Source organism: Chenopodium quinoa, unplaced genomic scaffold (genome assembly GCF_001683475.1).
Source record: "Chenopodium quinoa cultivar QQ74 unplaced genomic scaffold, ASM168347v1, whole genome shotgun sequence".
NCBI classification, from domain to species: Eukaryota; Viridiplantae; Streptophyta; class Magnoliopsida; order Caryophyllales; family Amaranthaceae; genus Chenopodium; species Chenopodium quinoa.
In genome coordinates this window covers 985,974-1,001,609 of record NW_018742400.1, presented here as the reverse complement: position 1 = coordinate 1,001,609, position 15,636 = coordinate 985,974, and positions in this window count along the sequence as shown.

Here is a 15,636-nt window from a genome sequence, read left to right as displayed (position 1 = left end):
ACAGCCGGAGTATTTTCCAGATCCTCCACTTGCCTTTTGAAAAGCTTGGAGATGGAGCGTGGAACGCGTTTAGCAGTATCCATAAAATTAAGAGTTAAATGTTACCATCCGGCAAAAACCTTTGCAAGAAATGTAAAGAAAAAAACTTAAGTCAGGTGGTCTTACCCCGCCTTTCTTGGCCTCAACGGCTGCTCTCTTTGAGAGCGCGCTCTCCTTGTGAAGTAGCGCTGCTGACTTAGCCAGAGTTTTGGCTGGGTAAACCATTTTCAAGGCGTCGGCTACAAGGAGAAAATAAAAGTTAGAAAAAATCAAAAAGTTTGAAGTACAAACTAACACTAGGCGAAAATATGAATTGGCCACTGGTTCAAAACCCCCCAATGCCACCGGTTTTGAACCGGTGGTCATTTGAGGGGTGGCAATACTCCGAAGCAAGGCCACCGGTTCAAAACCGGTGGCAAAAAGAGGTATTGCCACCGGTTAGTCAGTGGCAATTATCGTTTCGCGCTTTTTTTTTTAGGTATTAATTATTTTTGCCACCGGTTAACCGGTGGCAATAACATGTATACATTTTTTTTGTCTTTTTCAAAAAGAAATATAACAGAACAATTCAGTAAAAAAAATTACAAACATCAAAATATAAATCAAACAATATCAATCTATATAATCCAAATTTTATTTACAATATAAATCAATAAAATTGATCAATTACAACATATAAATAAAAAAAAAATTTACAATATAAATAAAAAAAAAGTTACAGCATCAAAATCAAAAAAACCCCATACAACATCAAAAACAATATTCCTGCATCATGATTCTTCGATTTAAGATCTAAATCAATATACCTGCATCAATCAAAACAAAAAAATAAATCGACTAATATAAATAAGCTGCGAAAAAAAAAAAACTCAGAACACTATGCATGTATCTATAAATCGAGCATGTACCCATAAATTGATTAAAATTGTTAAAAAAAACCCAGAAAAAGCATGTAGCCATAATTAAAATCGAATTAAACCCATAAGAAGATCGAATAGAAATCAAATTAAAATCGATTTTAAAACTCAGAAAATTCGATTTAAAAAACCCAGAAAAATTCGATTTAAAAACCACAAAAACCCAGAAGCAATCGAATAAAATTGATTAAAATCAAATAAAAATCGAATTAAAATCGATTTTAAAACTCAAAACTTCGATTTAAAAACCCAGAAAAGTTCTACTCAAAAACCCAAAAATAATCTAATAAAAGACCCAAAAAAATTCTAATAAAAAACCCAGAAGAAATCGAAGAAAATCGATTAAAATCACATAAAAACCGAATAAAAATTAAATTTAAAACCCAAAACTTCGATTCAAAAACCCAGAAAAATTCTAATAAAAAACCCCGAAAAAATCGATTTAAAAACCTAGAAGAAATCGATTAAAATCGTTTAAAATAATAGTAAAATCGAATTAAAGTCAAATAAAAATCGATTAAAATCAAACCCTAACCTCGATTAAAGTCGTTGTTGCTCATGCATGTGTTCATGGTGTTATTGTTGCGGTGGTGGTGTTATTGTTGCGGTGGTGGTCTTCGAGGTGGTGGAAAAATTGGTGGTGGTGTAGATCTAAGAAGATGAGAAAGAGAAGGAGGAGAGGGGAGAGAGGAGAGAGAAAGATAAGGAGGAGAGGATGAAGGAGAAGAGGGGAGAGGGGAGAGGGGATCCGAGCTGAACGAGGAGAGAGAAAGAGAATGAGGGGAGGTGGGTGTGAAAACTGATCGAGGAGAGAGAAAGAGAATGAGGGGAGGTGGGTGTGAAACGGCTGATGGTGGGTGAAATTGTAGGGTTTGGGGTATTTAAAGGGCCGGTTTTTTTATATTAGTAAGCCACCGGTTTTGAACCGGTGGGAATAATATTTTTGCCACCGGTTTGGTTTGAACCGGTGGCAATAATATCCCCGCCCATTTTTCCCCTGTTTTTTTCCACCGGTTCTTAAAAACCGGTGGTAATTGAGCGGTGCCTTTTTACTTTTCTACTAGTGTAAAAAATACAGAAATGCCGGATGCAAGTGGATCTACCCTTGGGAAACATGGGGCTTAACCCACATGCGGACAGAAAGCATTCATCTTTGAAGTAGTCCGGGTGGGGGATCTAGTTTTTTGGAACAATGATGTGAGTCCCATCCCCCAAGGGCTCAGTAGTGGTTTCAAAGAAACCCGGCTCCATTATTTGCTCCCGGGCCCTAGTTGAGAGCGCCGGGAGAGGGCATTTCCTGCTAAGGATAACCGGTTCTTGATTGTACCGGCGCAGTGTCCGGTTGTGTCTCAGGGTTGGCGAGGAGATTAAGTAAAACTTGTCCTTCCACCCGGACCACTTGGACACCTTGTCCAAACTCATCAATTACTGGGGCAAGGTGGAAAGAGTGTATTATGCCCCATGACCGCCTGGGACCTTGCTCAAGTAATGCATATGAGAAAAGGCAAAGAAGCTGGGAGCAAGATTCTGGAGCTCGCAGGCGGAAATATAACTTAAGATGTTCACCCACGAATTTAAGGTGATCTGCTAGACTCCGAGATCATACCCCTTTAGGAATTTCCTATTCCTAGTGTGGAGGGGGAACCGGAGGCCGGCTTCTATTACCGCCTCGTAGCAGACAAAATAGTTGTCTGCATTCTCTATTTTATCGTACCAGACCATCACTAAGGCCCCAGGCGGAACAATAATATCCTACCCCTTTCAAAAGGGGTACTTTTCCTTGAAAGCCCTGAAGCCACTCTTCAGTAGGGCTATGTCACCCGGAAGCATCCTAATTTTCTTAGGGGTCTGGGTTGTCAGCAACTTTCGCCGGCTGCTGATAGTCAGCCGCGAAATTATCTTGATCGGAGCTAGAAGCCTCGGCTCCCGATCTTTCAGCACCCTCAGGATCACCGGATCCTTCCACGGATCCATTAGAGGATGCGGCCTCTTCACCGTCTACCTCGCGTACACTCGAGCTCCTGGAAGAAGAGGGAGCCTCCTCATCAGAATTGCTTCTCCCCTCCAAATCCTCATATTCCCCATCCAGAGTAACTTCTTTGGCAAGCACTTCCATAGTGCTCCGGCTCTTAGACTTTCTGGCCGTCTGTTTGACTCTGGCCATTGTGTCTTGCACAGACATAGAGAGGGAGGAATTTGGAGTTGAGCACAGCAGTTCCGACAGTCCAGAAAAGGCACCCCCTGTTCTAGACTCATCCGTTCCGGGAGACCGGCTAAGTGTCCTAGGCAGTGTCGAGTGTGTGGATTGAGAACTCATTTTATTTATAAGACTATGTATACAGACGGAAAAAAGAATGTATACAAGTTGGAAAAGAAAAACTAAAAATGGTACAGGCGGTTACCTTACGTTTAACTCTTAAAAATCTGAAAACTGCTACAGACGGTGACCGGGTGTTGCAAGGTTAGCACACGGAAATTCGAAAAACTTTGATGCAGACGGAAGCAGAGTCTCTCTCTCTAAAAATCTCTCTTTCTCTCTCTAGAAAGTCAAATGAAAATGAGGTGAGGAGAGGGGGGTAAACTTCTATTTATAGAAGGTGAAAACGGGGGCATCCCCGTTTGAATTTCAAATTTTACTATCCGTTATTATTGTTCACCTTTGATAGGTGGACACGTGTCACAGGCATCACGTGACCCCTGTGAGGGGAAAATGTTTAGGATAAAAATACCCTAGACATGTGGACCAATTATAGGAGGCCACGTGTCAAGTTTAGGATGGCCCAAGTGGCCTAGTAGCCTCCTGACACGTGTCCCCTTCAGATAAGCTTCTGAAATGGCGGCCTTCAAGGGCCCAAATCCCAAGAAGCGCTGTAATTCGGCGCAGCCCACTAAAACCTAGGTCAAGTGACCTGGATAGGGGCACTACTACCAATGACCCTATAAATAGGGAGATATTTCCCCATTTTAGGGACACATTCGAACATTTATTACATCTACTTTCTCTCTCATCAGAGAAACACCCGAGCTTGGAATCCAAGAAGATCCCCACCTAAATTTCCGTACTCTTTATTCTCCTTCAAGATACTAACTTGATCTTTGGAGGCGGAGCTCCACCACCCAGAGTCTCTGTTGTTTGTGCAGGTACAGCTCAGCCAGACCAATCTTAGTGACGTAACTCTCCCGAGGGACAAAAACACCCAAAACAGTTCTAATGTGGAAGCATATAGGCTATTTTAAGAGAAGCCAATGAACCCCGACAGGTGGCTAGATTGGACCTCTTATATTGATATTCGAGCATGTTTAGTTCATAATTTATTCAACTTCTATGCCTTTGTTTATGCTTGAGTGATTGCTATTCCCAGACCATTTCCCTTAGTGTTTTACTTCTTGTTTTAGCATCTTTAGACTTCAATTTACTTATCTCTTATTCCGGACTAGATTAATTGTTGATAGCATTTGGTAGTGTTTACTCGTTCCGTATGGTTCGAACCCTATGCTTGTCTTGTACTCTTATTAGGTTTGTTTAGGTTGTATAAATTTTATTTGATCTAGGGATAGACAATTGACGACGCGTTTATTTCCCTTGTCAAATTGGCGCCGTTGCCAGGGAACGTCTTCCATTACCATTGTGTTATCTTATTGAGACTAGGCCATTGTATATAATTTTCTTTTTATTTGTTTTTGTTCTTTTTGTTTTGTTTTGTGTTGTTAAAAAAATGGCTTACTATGCTTTTCCTCAATTTTGTAATGAACCGTTTTGGGTATATTTCAATAGACTTGAGGATTTCCTAGTTGGTGTTAAAGGTTTTACCAAGGGTGATTATTGTGAAATCGTTAATTTGGGATTAAATGAGCATTTTAGAGGAGTGGTTGACAATATGTTAAATGGTGGATTTCAAACTATGTCTTCGGATGAAGCTTGAGATTTCTATTCATGGTTAGATAAGGATAATTATGATTAGGAGAGGGCCAATCACGAGACTTATGTTCGGGATACTCATGCTTTAAATGTTGATGCTAATTATCATGATGTATCTAATATGAATTCCCATGATGTGCTTGATGCTCCCCATAGTGACCATGTAATGCATGATTTCAACCCCCCTCCCTCTATAGCTCAATATAATGAGATACATTTTAATGATGATGAAGTGCATGTTCTTTCTCATATTGCATCCGAAATTAGCATGAATTCTAAAGTTGTGCCCCATAGTCCCCTAGATGATTCCAATGATAAAGATTTTGACTCGTCTATCTATGATGATTTTGACTCATTTGAGATTATGGCACAAATATTTCTTGAGTCTAAAAGAAAGCCCATAACCTTTTGAGTGAGTTCAATCATAATGTTTCATTAGAGAGAGATGATTTTGAGAGAAATTTTCCCACATTTACTCTTGATTTTGAGATGGTAAGCTTTGAGAAATTAATGGGAGATGTTGTTCAAGGTTGTGAAGTGGAGGTTGAGGTTGAATCCTTTGGAGTTTTTGAGCTTGAGGGAGATGTAGATCGTGAGGTTTCTTCATTTGAGGATTCCATGATTGATTTCCATGCCCTCATTAGTGATGTGAGACGACCTTGTGGTAAGGGAGTAGCTACCCCTTTTCCCCTTTCTCATACACCTTTATCCCAAAGGTTTAACCATATCCCCTACTATCCTATGTTCCTCCCTTCTTTTCTCAAAGAGCCTCTTAGGGATCCTCTTCCTATTTATGCTTCCGAAGCCCCAACTCTTTCGTTGTTAATGAGGAAAAGAGTTATAATGTCAACCATAAATATTTTTGTTAGGAGAGTTTGCCTCCTTATCTTTCTTTTTCTTCTTCTACTTTTTCTTCTTATATTCTTGATTTTTCTTTTGATTCTTTTACCTTTTCTTTTCTCCCTTTTCTCAAGCATAAAGTCTCCTTGTACTTTGTGTTTTCTTATCATATGGAGCATCGCGTATGCTCTACTTCTTGATATGTTTGTCGGTGCATTTGACAAGCTTTTGCGTTCTTTGTCGCGTTATATACTAGATTGGTCATGCTTGGATGTTAAGCAAGCCTTTCTCGGGAAGTAATCTATCTTTTATTGCTTTCTTTCTTTTCTTTTACATTCCTCATTTTTATTTATTCTCTTGTCTATCTGTATAGGTACTTGATGCATATACTCATGTGCAAGGATTTTGGATTGAGTACCTTGAGAAGAAGCACACCAATGATTGCTTGCATTTGAAAAGCACCAAAGACGAGGAATTAGATGAAAGGGTGGACAATGTGCTCAATTGCGGTTTCAACACCCACCTCACATTTGGTTTACTCTTTCCTTCTTCCCTCATCTTGGATTTGCTTTCTTATATGCATTTGTATTGAATAAAAATGATTTGTTATGTGGATGTGGTTTCTTTCTTCCCCTCCCTCCCACCCTTTGTGCCTTTATTTTGAGCATTGAGGACAATGCTCCATTCTATCTTGGGAGAGTAGCTATTCGCTAGCTTGGGGGGTTATCTATATCTCTTGATGGTTTCTTAATCCATAGTATCTTGATTGCTTGATTTATTTCTCCCATACTTGCCAAAGTCTATTATTAAGATTGGTTTTCTATGTTTGGATGGCCATGAGCGCCTTATTGAGTCGACTTTTAGTATATGTAGCTTTGATTGATCATGCTTTCATCTCACACAAATTGTATATGCATTCATGAGTATTGTTGTTTTGTGAATATTTGTGTGTATAGTGTCTTTCAATGGCATTCAAGGCAAGGTTTCAAAATTTTTGTTTCAAACTTGGACATATTTGGGCTTTAGCACCTAGAATACTCTCTTTCATAGTTGTTAGAGGTGATCATGCACTTGGATGTCGGGGTCGGGTTCACACATATAACATTGCCAAGGTAGTAGAACTTAAGGGCTATGAGACCTTAGCTCACTTGGTTTGTGGTAAGATGGTTGTCGCTCTCTAGCTTTTTGAAGCTTTAAAGGTGATTTTTGCTATTCCACTACCGTCATTCTTGTGAGAATGTATCTATATTGTTCTAGCCTTCTAAATTTCTTGCATGTGTGGCGTTTGGATCCTTGGATTGCTAGCTCATATCAAGAATTTGTCTTGATTCTACCCGAGATCGAGACCAAACTAACCTAGGGGAAGACAAAGGCAATTAGGATTTTTGGTTTTGTTTTATTATTTTCCATTCTTTTTTTTCTTTTGCACTTGCTCAATTAGTACCCCAATTTGAACTCTTTTCCCTTCTTTGGCATAACCACATTACAAACAAATGGACCTTTGCTTTATTTTCACCTTCATTAGTTTTTGTGAAGCATTCTTGGGATTTAATTGTATGTTTGGTTAATGAAAGAGAGAAAAAGAATGAAAGGAGTGAAAAACTAAAATTTTGGTACTTGTGATTATCTTTGTTATGATGAATAGTTAGAAAATGAGAAGAAAAAAAAGGAAAAGAAAGAAAAAGCGGCTCAAAGTTAAAAGGGGCGAGAGCAAAGAATAAACAAAATGAAAAAAAAAATATTGAGAAAATACAAAAATATTTGTTATTTGGTTGAAAAAGAATAAGCTTGGGGGAGGAGTTGCTTTGTGATCTATTGTTAGAATTTTTGATTTGAAAGTTGGTAGTTTATTAATTTTGAATTGAGGAATGATCAACCTTGCTTCACTTCTAAGTTCACCACCAATTTCCAAATTTATTTCCACACCCTTTACCCTAGCCAAAACGTTTCAACCCTTTTAAGACCTTTTGACCTTAGTGAGGTTTAGTTACTACTGGTGGAGGGTAATCAAGCCAAGTCTATTGAGCGAGCTATCTATGCCAAGATGTCGGGTAGCCTAAATGTTTTTCATTGTTTATTTCTTCCGGTTCCTTTGAGGAATCTCGAGATATCACCTTAAAAGTGGGTGCAAAACTAGTGAGGACGCGGAAGTTTGTTTGGAAATAAGGAGGAGTGTAAATCCCTCTAAGTTCTCTACCCTTTGCATACTTTATATGTGTACCAACCTTAGCTATTCTTTTGCTTGGAAACCTTTAATGACTAGAAAGGATTGTATTCTTATGCACTTAGCTGTTGTTTGTGTTTGGTTGGAAATATCAAAGCTTGAGTTTTCTTGATTTCACCTTTGCCTTGAAAGTTATGTGTTGCAGAGAGTTGTGGGTTAAACCTCTTAGGAAACCCTCACGAGAGCTTACTCGTCCTCTTTGGGGACATGGGGTTTTAAAGGGCTTGATGCATACGCTAAATGCATCCGTGATTCCTACGACAGTGAGTTAGTGTACATTCTTTCTCGTTCATTTTATTTTGTTTCTTTTGTTTTCAAAAAATACACCTTGTTCTCTTTTTCTCTATTTTTTCTCGAGGACAAGCAAAAGCATAGCTTGGTGACGAGTGGAAAACTAGGTCGTTATCTAATCTTCCCTCGGTTAAACTAAATTTATAAACACTTAACAAACCTGAATACGAGTATAAAGGCAAGTCAAGGATCGAACCCAAAGGAACAGTAATGTTCAAGCACTTTCAATTATGCGCCTAAGCTAGGTCGAAATCGAAGGTAAGATGTAGCACTAACAACTAATGAAACAAGTAACCAAACAAATAAAACACTAGGAACGGGGATCAACAAGTAATCATGTCAATTGCAACAACTTGGGAAGAGCATGCCAATCAAAGGTTGTGAAGACTAATGATAAGAGAAATCAATTGGAATTAAAGAGCTATCTCCTAATTGTTAAGCTAGGGTTCACTATGAATAACAAACTAAGAGAATCATAATCAAAACCAATCGTTAATTACAATTCCTAAATCAATTGTTTGTGTCATTAGCAATTACAATGCAAACTAGCATAATTCTCAAGGCCTAATCGAATTACACACATGCAAACCTTCATTAATCACTTTAATCTCAACAATTAATCAACACAATTCCCAAATTAATCACAATTAATCAATCATACAAGTTTCACCCAATTCCTAGCCAACAACTACTCAAATATCATCATCTATAAACAATCAACTAAAGAAATCAAGAATTAACAATATATCAAGAACAATTACACAAATCAAGCATCAAACATCAAAATTAAACCAAACAAACATGAAATCAAACAAAACAATAAGTTGAGATAGAGTTAAGAATGCTCAATGATAATAGAGATGATCTTCAACACAATTGTCACACTTGTATCTTCAATCTCTCAATCACCATTGAAATCCTTCACTTTCTCTCTTTAAAACTACTCCTAATCTAGAGAGAGAACCTCCTAATCTAACCTCATTCTAGAGAGAGAGTATCCTAATCTAAAGTATTTCTTGAATGAAGAATAAAGAAGGTCGTACATTATATATACAAAAGGAGAAAAAAAGAAATCGCAAGCAAAACCCAGAAACCCGCGCCTGCGGAGGAGAAAACCCGCGCCCGCGGGGCTAGGCTCACGCTCTCAGGGTGCCCGTGGCCTGCCCTCTCCAAGTTCCTCGTCGAAAATAGGCAGAAATAGGCTGCAGTAGCCCCGCGCCCGTGGACAGCCCGCGGCAGATTTGCAGGACCAACTTCGGAACGTTGTAACTCACAATCCAGGAATCATATAATGCGTGCGGCCTATCATTGGAAAGCTCTTCAAGTCTAGTTTCAAACCCAACTTGAATCACCTCAATGCAATCTATAGAACTCGAGATACGACTTAAACCATGCACAAAGGTCCTTTTTGATACTTTGCAAGCCTTCATTTTCCTTTGTTTCTAACTCAAATTCAAATCCGAAAAGTGCATGTCGATCCTAGTGGAAGCTATTTTCAATTCCCATGCACTTTTAGGAGCTCGGGCTTGCTTTCTTGACGCTCGGGATTGCCACCTTGGAACTCGAGTTTGCGAAGCTTGCTTGTATTGGCTTGACTTGGGTGCTTGGCTTCCCTAACTTGGCTTCGTTAAATTCCTTGAATGCATATGAGCTCCCTCCTTGATTATTGAATCCGCGGGAACTCGACGTACCTACAAAACAAGACAAAGAAATGGAGAAGCGAGAGAAATAGATAAGAAATGAATAAAATGATAATAAAACCATTAAAAGCACGCATTTCTCTACGCTAACACAAAAACACGCAAATCGAGCATTATTCTCTAAAAACACGACATAAACGACAAAAAACGAGAATACAAATATAAAGAAAACATAGCCTAAAGGTGCCATAAATGGCACGGATCAAATTCCCCCAAGCTTAACTTTTGCTCGTCCTCAAGCAAAACAAAATCCAACCCAAGGGAAAAAATGAAGACATTATTCAAGCAAAGAATGAAACAAGAAAACTAGAAAAGATAGGAATATACACTAACTCACTTTCGTAGGAATACGGTCAATTTTAGCAAGTAAAGAAAAGCCATTTAAACCCCTAGATTGCCCTAGAGGACGAGTGATGCTCTCGTAAAGGTTTCCTAAGAGATTAACCTATAACTCTCATAATAATACAAACAAGGCAAAGCGTGATAAAGAAATCAAAATAAAAGGAGAGCAAACACAAGTTCATGAAAGGACTTTTCCAAATGTACAAGCACAAATGAAAGCAAATCTTTCTAAACAAGTAAGGAAGTGCACGTTTCAAGATACCTGAGGTAGATTGAAACATAAATACTAATCATAGGAACTAGAGAAACGCAATTCACTTTATCCCAAACGGTCTTACCGCGTTCTCCCTACTAGTCTCATATCTTCCCCTAGTGAGCATCTCAAAAGTTCCACGAAGGAACCGGAAAAAGAGATAATTTTGAGGGTTTCTTGACATCTTGACAATGCATCCCCTCTCCTTAGGCTTTAACTCATAATGCCCTCCCTCGGTATATGACTCAACGTCTAGGTCGAAAGGTCTTTCCCAATGGTTGTAACGTAAGGGCAAAAAGGGTGAGGGTAGGCTTAAAATTTTAAAATTTGGTGGTATTCCTAATTAGTGAAGCAAAGGGTGATCAATCCTCAACACCATAATCAAGAAGTCACCAAACAAAAACAAACTAACACCCCTAAGCTTATTATTCAAAGCTATAACCACAATCATATATACAAAAAGCGTAAACGCTTCTCCCCCAAGCTTAAAAGAAGCATTGTTCTCAATGATTGAAAAGGGGAAAAGAATCACATTAAAATATTTTTGATTTTTCCTTTTTTTTTATTCCTTTTTTTTAATTTTCATTTCTTTCAAAGCAATTTTCCATGCCTCTTCAACTTAGGACGGCTTTTTACAATTTTGCATTTATTAATGTGAACCACTTTCAACTTAGGAACTGGTCCATCTTCCTTTGGCATAGGAGGTCCATCATAATGTGAACCACTCCTTAGAGTGATTGCATTGGCATGATCTGTAGGATGGATAGGTTGTGATAGTAGAGCTCCTTGTTGACGGGATTGTAGGGTAGATGAAAGTTGTGTAATTTGATTATCCATGATTTTATTGTGGGCCAAAATAGAATCAATTTGCGCATCCCTACTCTCCATATGCTTTTGCATATTAGAAAGCATTGCTTTAAATTCTGTCATGGCAGGGTCAAAAGATGTTGAGGGTGATGCTTGGCTTTTCTGGCCATAATTTGGATGGTAATATTTTTGCTGTGGTGGGGGTTGTTGTTATGATTGTTGTGGAGGTGGAGGGTTTTGTACATTGGTACTCCGGTACGAAAGATATGGATGGTTCCGGTAACCGGCATTATAAGAGTTGGAATATGGGTTATTCTGCCTATAGGTTTGAAAGGCATTAACTTGTTCCATGGAACTCCTACAATCTTGCTCCCAATGCCCTACAATTCCACAATTTTCACAAAAAGCTTCATTGTTAGCAACAGCAAAAACATTAGCTACAGAGTTAGGAGTAGTAGTAAGATTATCTAATTTTTGACAAATAGACGTTAGTTGAGCTTGCAAAAAGGATACGGAATCGACAATATGTTTTCCTTTATTTGCAAACCCTCTCGGATTCCCGTATTGGGAATTGTGTATTGCCATGTCTTCGATAACCTGTCCTGCATCGTCCACATTTAAATTCATGAATCTCCCACCGGCTGCAGAATCTAGAACTGATCTAGAAGAATTTCCAAGTCCATTGTAGAAAGCTTGGATCAGTTGCCATTGTGCTAGATTGTGGTGGGGGCATTCTCTCTGTAGATCCTTGAACCTCTCCCAAGCCTCATATAGAGTTTCGTCGGCCTCTTGAGCGAAGTTATGAATATCACTCCTTAGTACCGCTGTTCTCTCTACAGGATAATATTTATTATAGAAATTCAAAGCAAGAGTTTCCCAGTCAGTAATACCAAGTGCAGTTCTATTCAAACCATTAAACCATAATTTAGCTTTGCCACATAATGAAAAGGGAAAAAGAATCTCCCTGATTTGACCCTGCGTGACCCCGGCTTGTCTAAAGGTGTTACAATACTGGCAGAAATCTGCATTGTGAAGATTATGATCTTCACCCTTAGCTCTACTGAATTGCTTCCTCTCTATCATAGTGATAAATTGGGGCTTGACCTCAAATCGAACTCCATCTAGACCCGGAATGGGAGTAAGGTGTGGGAAATCTGTGAGCTTCGGCTGCGAGTAGTCACTGAGTTTCTTTTGGGCCGTCATCTCTTATTCTGAATCTGAAGGAATTTCACCGTCACTGGAATAAGAGGGAGGGTCTCTTCGACTATTGTCCTCCTCAGAACCCGCCAGAATTTGTCTATAAATTTTCCTTTGCCTATGAAACGAGCGCTCGATCTTAGGATCGAATGGAATGGAACCTAATCTGGAACACCTGGGCATAAACAAGGAACTAAAAGACAAATATGAGAATTGCCTCAAAGAACTAACGTTCTCTGAGACAAAAGGGGATAATCTAGACTACAAAAAAAAAAAAATCAGAAAATAGAAATAAAATCGTGTCCCTGGCAACGGCGCCAAATTTTGACAGGGTAAAGTCGTATCCCCTAATCAAAAGTATTACCTAAGTCCTCTAACTAATGCAGATAGGGAAGTAGGGTCGAATCCATAGGGAAACAAGTATTTCTACTCCTAATTAATTATTATAATCTAAATTATTAAGGTAACCAATGTTGTTGTAATTAAAGACTATAATACGAAGAATAAGATCAGAGAAAATAAAGTAGGGAGAAATTAAATATTAAAAGGCCTATGGCATAGGTTCACTAATAAACAATATTCCAGGGCAAATCATAATAAACAATCATCAAGCATTGATTAATCAGATTATAAAGGGCTTTCGCTACGTATTATAATCACAGAGTTAATTTATCGGTATTAAATCTCATCTGTTGAATCTCGACTTAACCATTTATAAATAAGTCCGCCTATTGAAACTAAGCCTAAACATCAATTCTCATCTGTCGAATCTCGAATTAATATTGCTAAACTCATATAATTAAATCTGGTCAAACCTAATTGCATAACATTAAATCAATCAATAGGAAATTAACCAAGCATTGATAATCAACAATCACAAATTTACCCCTTCATATTATTTATTAGATCCCCATAAACCCTAGAAATAAAACTACTCAAGCATAATTAAATCTAAACTAATCAAATCAATAAATCAAGACATAATGAAAGAATTAAACAAAATAACTGAAATTAAAAGAGAAGAAATTGTTACCCAAAAGAAATCTGGATTAATGAATGTAATTAAGAACAATATTGAGAGAGAGTTTAAGAGAGAAAGAATATCCTAAGTAGAGAGAGAAAATCTAAAAGAGAAGGTAATCAAAAATTTCGTACAAAATTTGTACTTAAACATCCCTAAAACAAATCCTTAAACAAAACTAATCAGGTCCTTAGAAAAACACGCACCCGATCGGGCGAAGGGCCGCCCGATCGGGCCCGCCTTTTTTTTACTACGCCCTTGCTGGTGTGCTGCGCCCGATCGAGCCTACGCTCACCCGATCGGGCGCGGCTTCTTCCTTGATGCTGCTTTGCACGCGCCCGCCCGATCGGGCGTATGCTTGCCCGATCGGGCCCAGCTTCTTCTTCGAGGCTTGGATTTCGATTGGGCTCGATTCCTCGGCCCAATCCGGATTTCCTCATCGGGTCTTGATTACTTGATCTAATCGTGTCCTCCTAACGCTCGTAGTTGCTTCGTGAAAAACCCGAAAAACGCTCCAAGTGTGCAATTTCCTACAAAACTCGAGCAAAACTACAAAAACACTAGAAAATACAAATTTGTAATAAAAGTGTCCCTAAAGAGCCAAAAACACTACTAATTATGACCATGGGATGGGGGTAAAACACTATATAAATTGGACATATCACCGACCACCCCCCGTATACAGAAGTGACGAGACGATGTCGCGCCTATGTAGTCACGTGCCCCTAGTCATGAGACACGTGTACTCATCTTGTGGAAAAAACTGCTGAGAGAGTTGCTGACTTTCTTCCTTCTCAATGGATTTGGATATATGCCTCCAGTCCTAAGACATGTATTTCTATCTTGTGGACATCTGGCTCGAATACCGAACCATTTCGACTCGAATACCAAAAACCCCTTTTCATCTATTTTACTTTGTTAAAGTCAGGCTAAAGTTTCAATGACATATCGAGGGACTTTAGACCAACGATGACACGATTGAGAGGAAATCATCCCCTTTTATCCTTTTAAAACCGATCTCTTCTCATGCTTGACATCACCTAGAACACCTTTACTTGTAAAAGCATTCTACAATTGCAAAGGATCAATCTAGATTCTTTAGCGCGTTAAGAATAGGAAAAAAAAAATTCTAGCCTTAATAGCTACTTATTTCAAACACTTAGCGAACCAAGGATTGTTTCGACATCCTTAAACATTATTGAAAGATTCTCTATCCTTAGAGAACTTCGCAGAATGAGTCTTGGATTTCTTTCCTTGACTACTTTGATCATCGTCTATTTTAGACTAGATCAAAGTGGGGGCTAACTGTAGACATCTACTTTTGGCCTCCTATCCCAACATGACGATAAATAAAACCATCTTCGTGTTGGATCGAAGTGAAGAATACTTATGGAGAACTGGTTAAGCCACAAAACACAAAAGACTAGCCCGAATTAAAGAATAAAGCCAAAAAAAAAGGTCCAATTAACTAAATCCAATCATAATTAGGCTTAAGCCAGTGCTTAAATTAAAACCCAATAATGACGGATTTAGGAGCGTCTAGGTTAAATTTTAATGCTGCCGCAAAAAAAGCCGCGCGCATCTCAAACAGTCCCGCTAGGCTGTCGTGCGCAACTTCTAGAGTTGCGCTGCGGAAGATTCAAAATTATACGAAAAATATAAAATCGAATCTTACCATAAAGTCATGCGCCAGACAATTAGTTGTGTTGCCCGTAGCAGCGCAACCTAATCACTTGCGCTGGGGTGCCGCGCGCAACTCATCCTATTGTGCGCGACACCTGCTGCGGCAGATTGCTTGTAACCCTAAACCTAATCATTCCCTATAAATAAGAGCTTAGACTGAGGCTTAAACACACAAAAAATAACCTAAAAACTCTGGCAAAATACTTGTGAACTTGTGCAACCTAGCCCCTCTTGTCCTAAACACTCACCCCTTTGATATTTTGTTACTACGGTGGAGGTTCCCCAACAAGAAGGAGTCCATAAGTGTTCTAAACGGAGATCTAGCAAAGAGAAGTGGTAAATTCCCGAGCACTTAGTTAAATCACATTTATTTTCTTGTTTAAAAGAACCCTAATTAATTAAT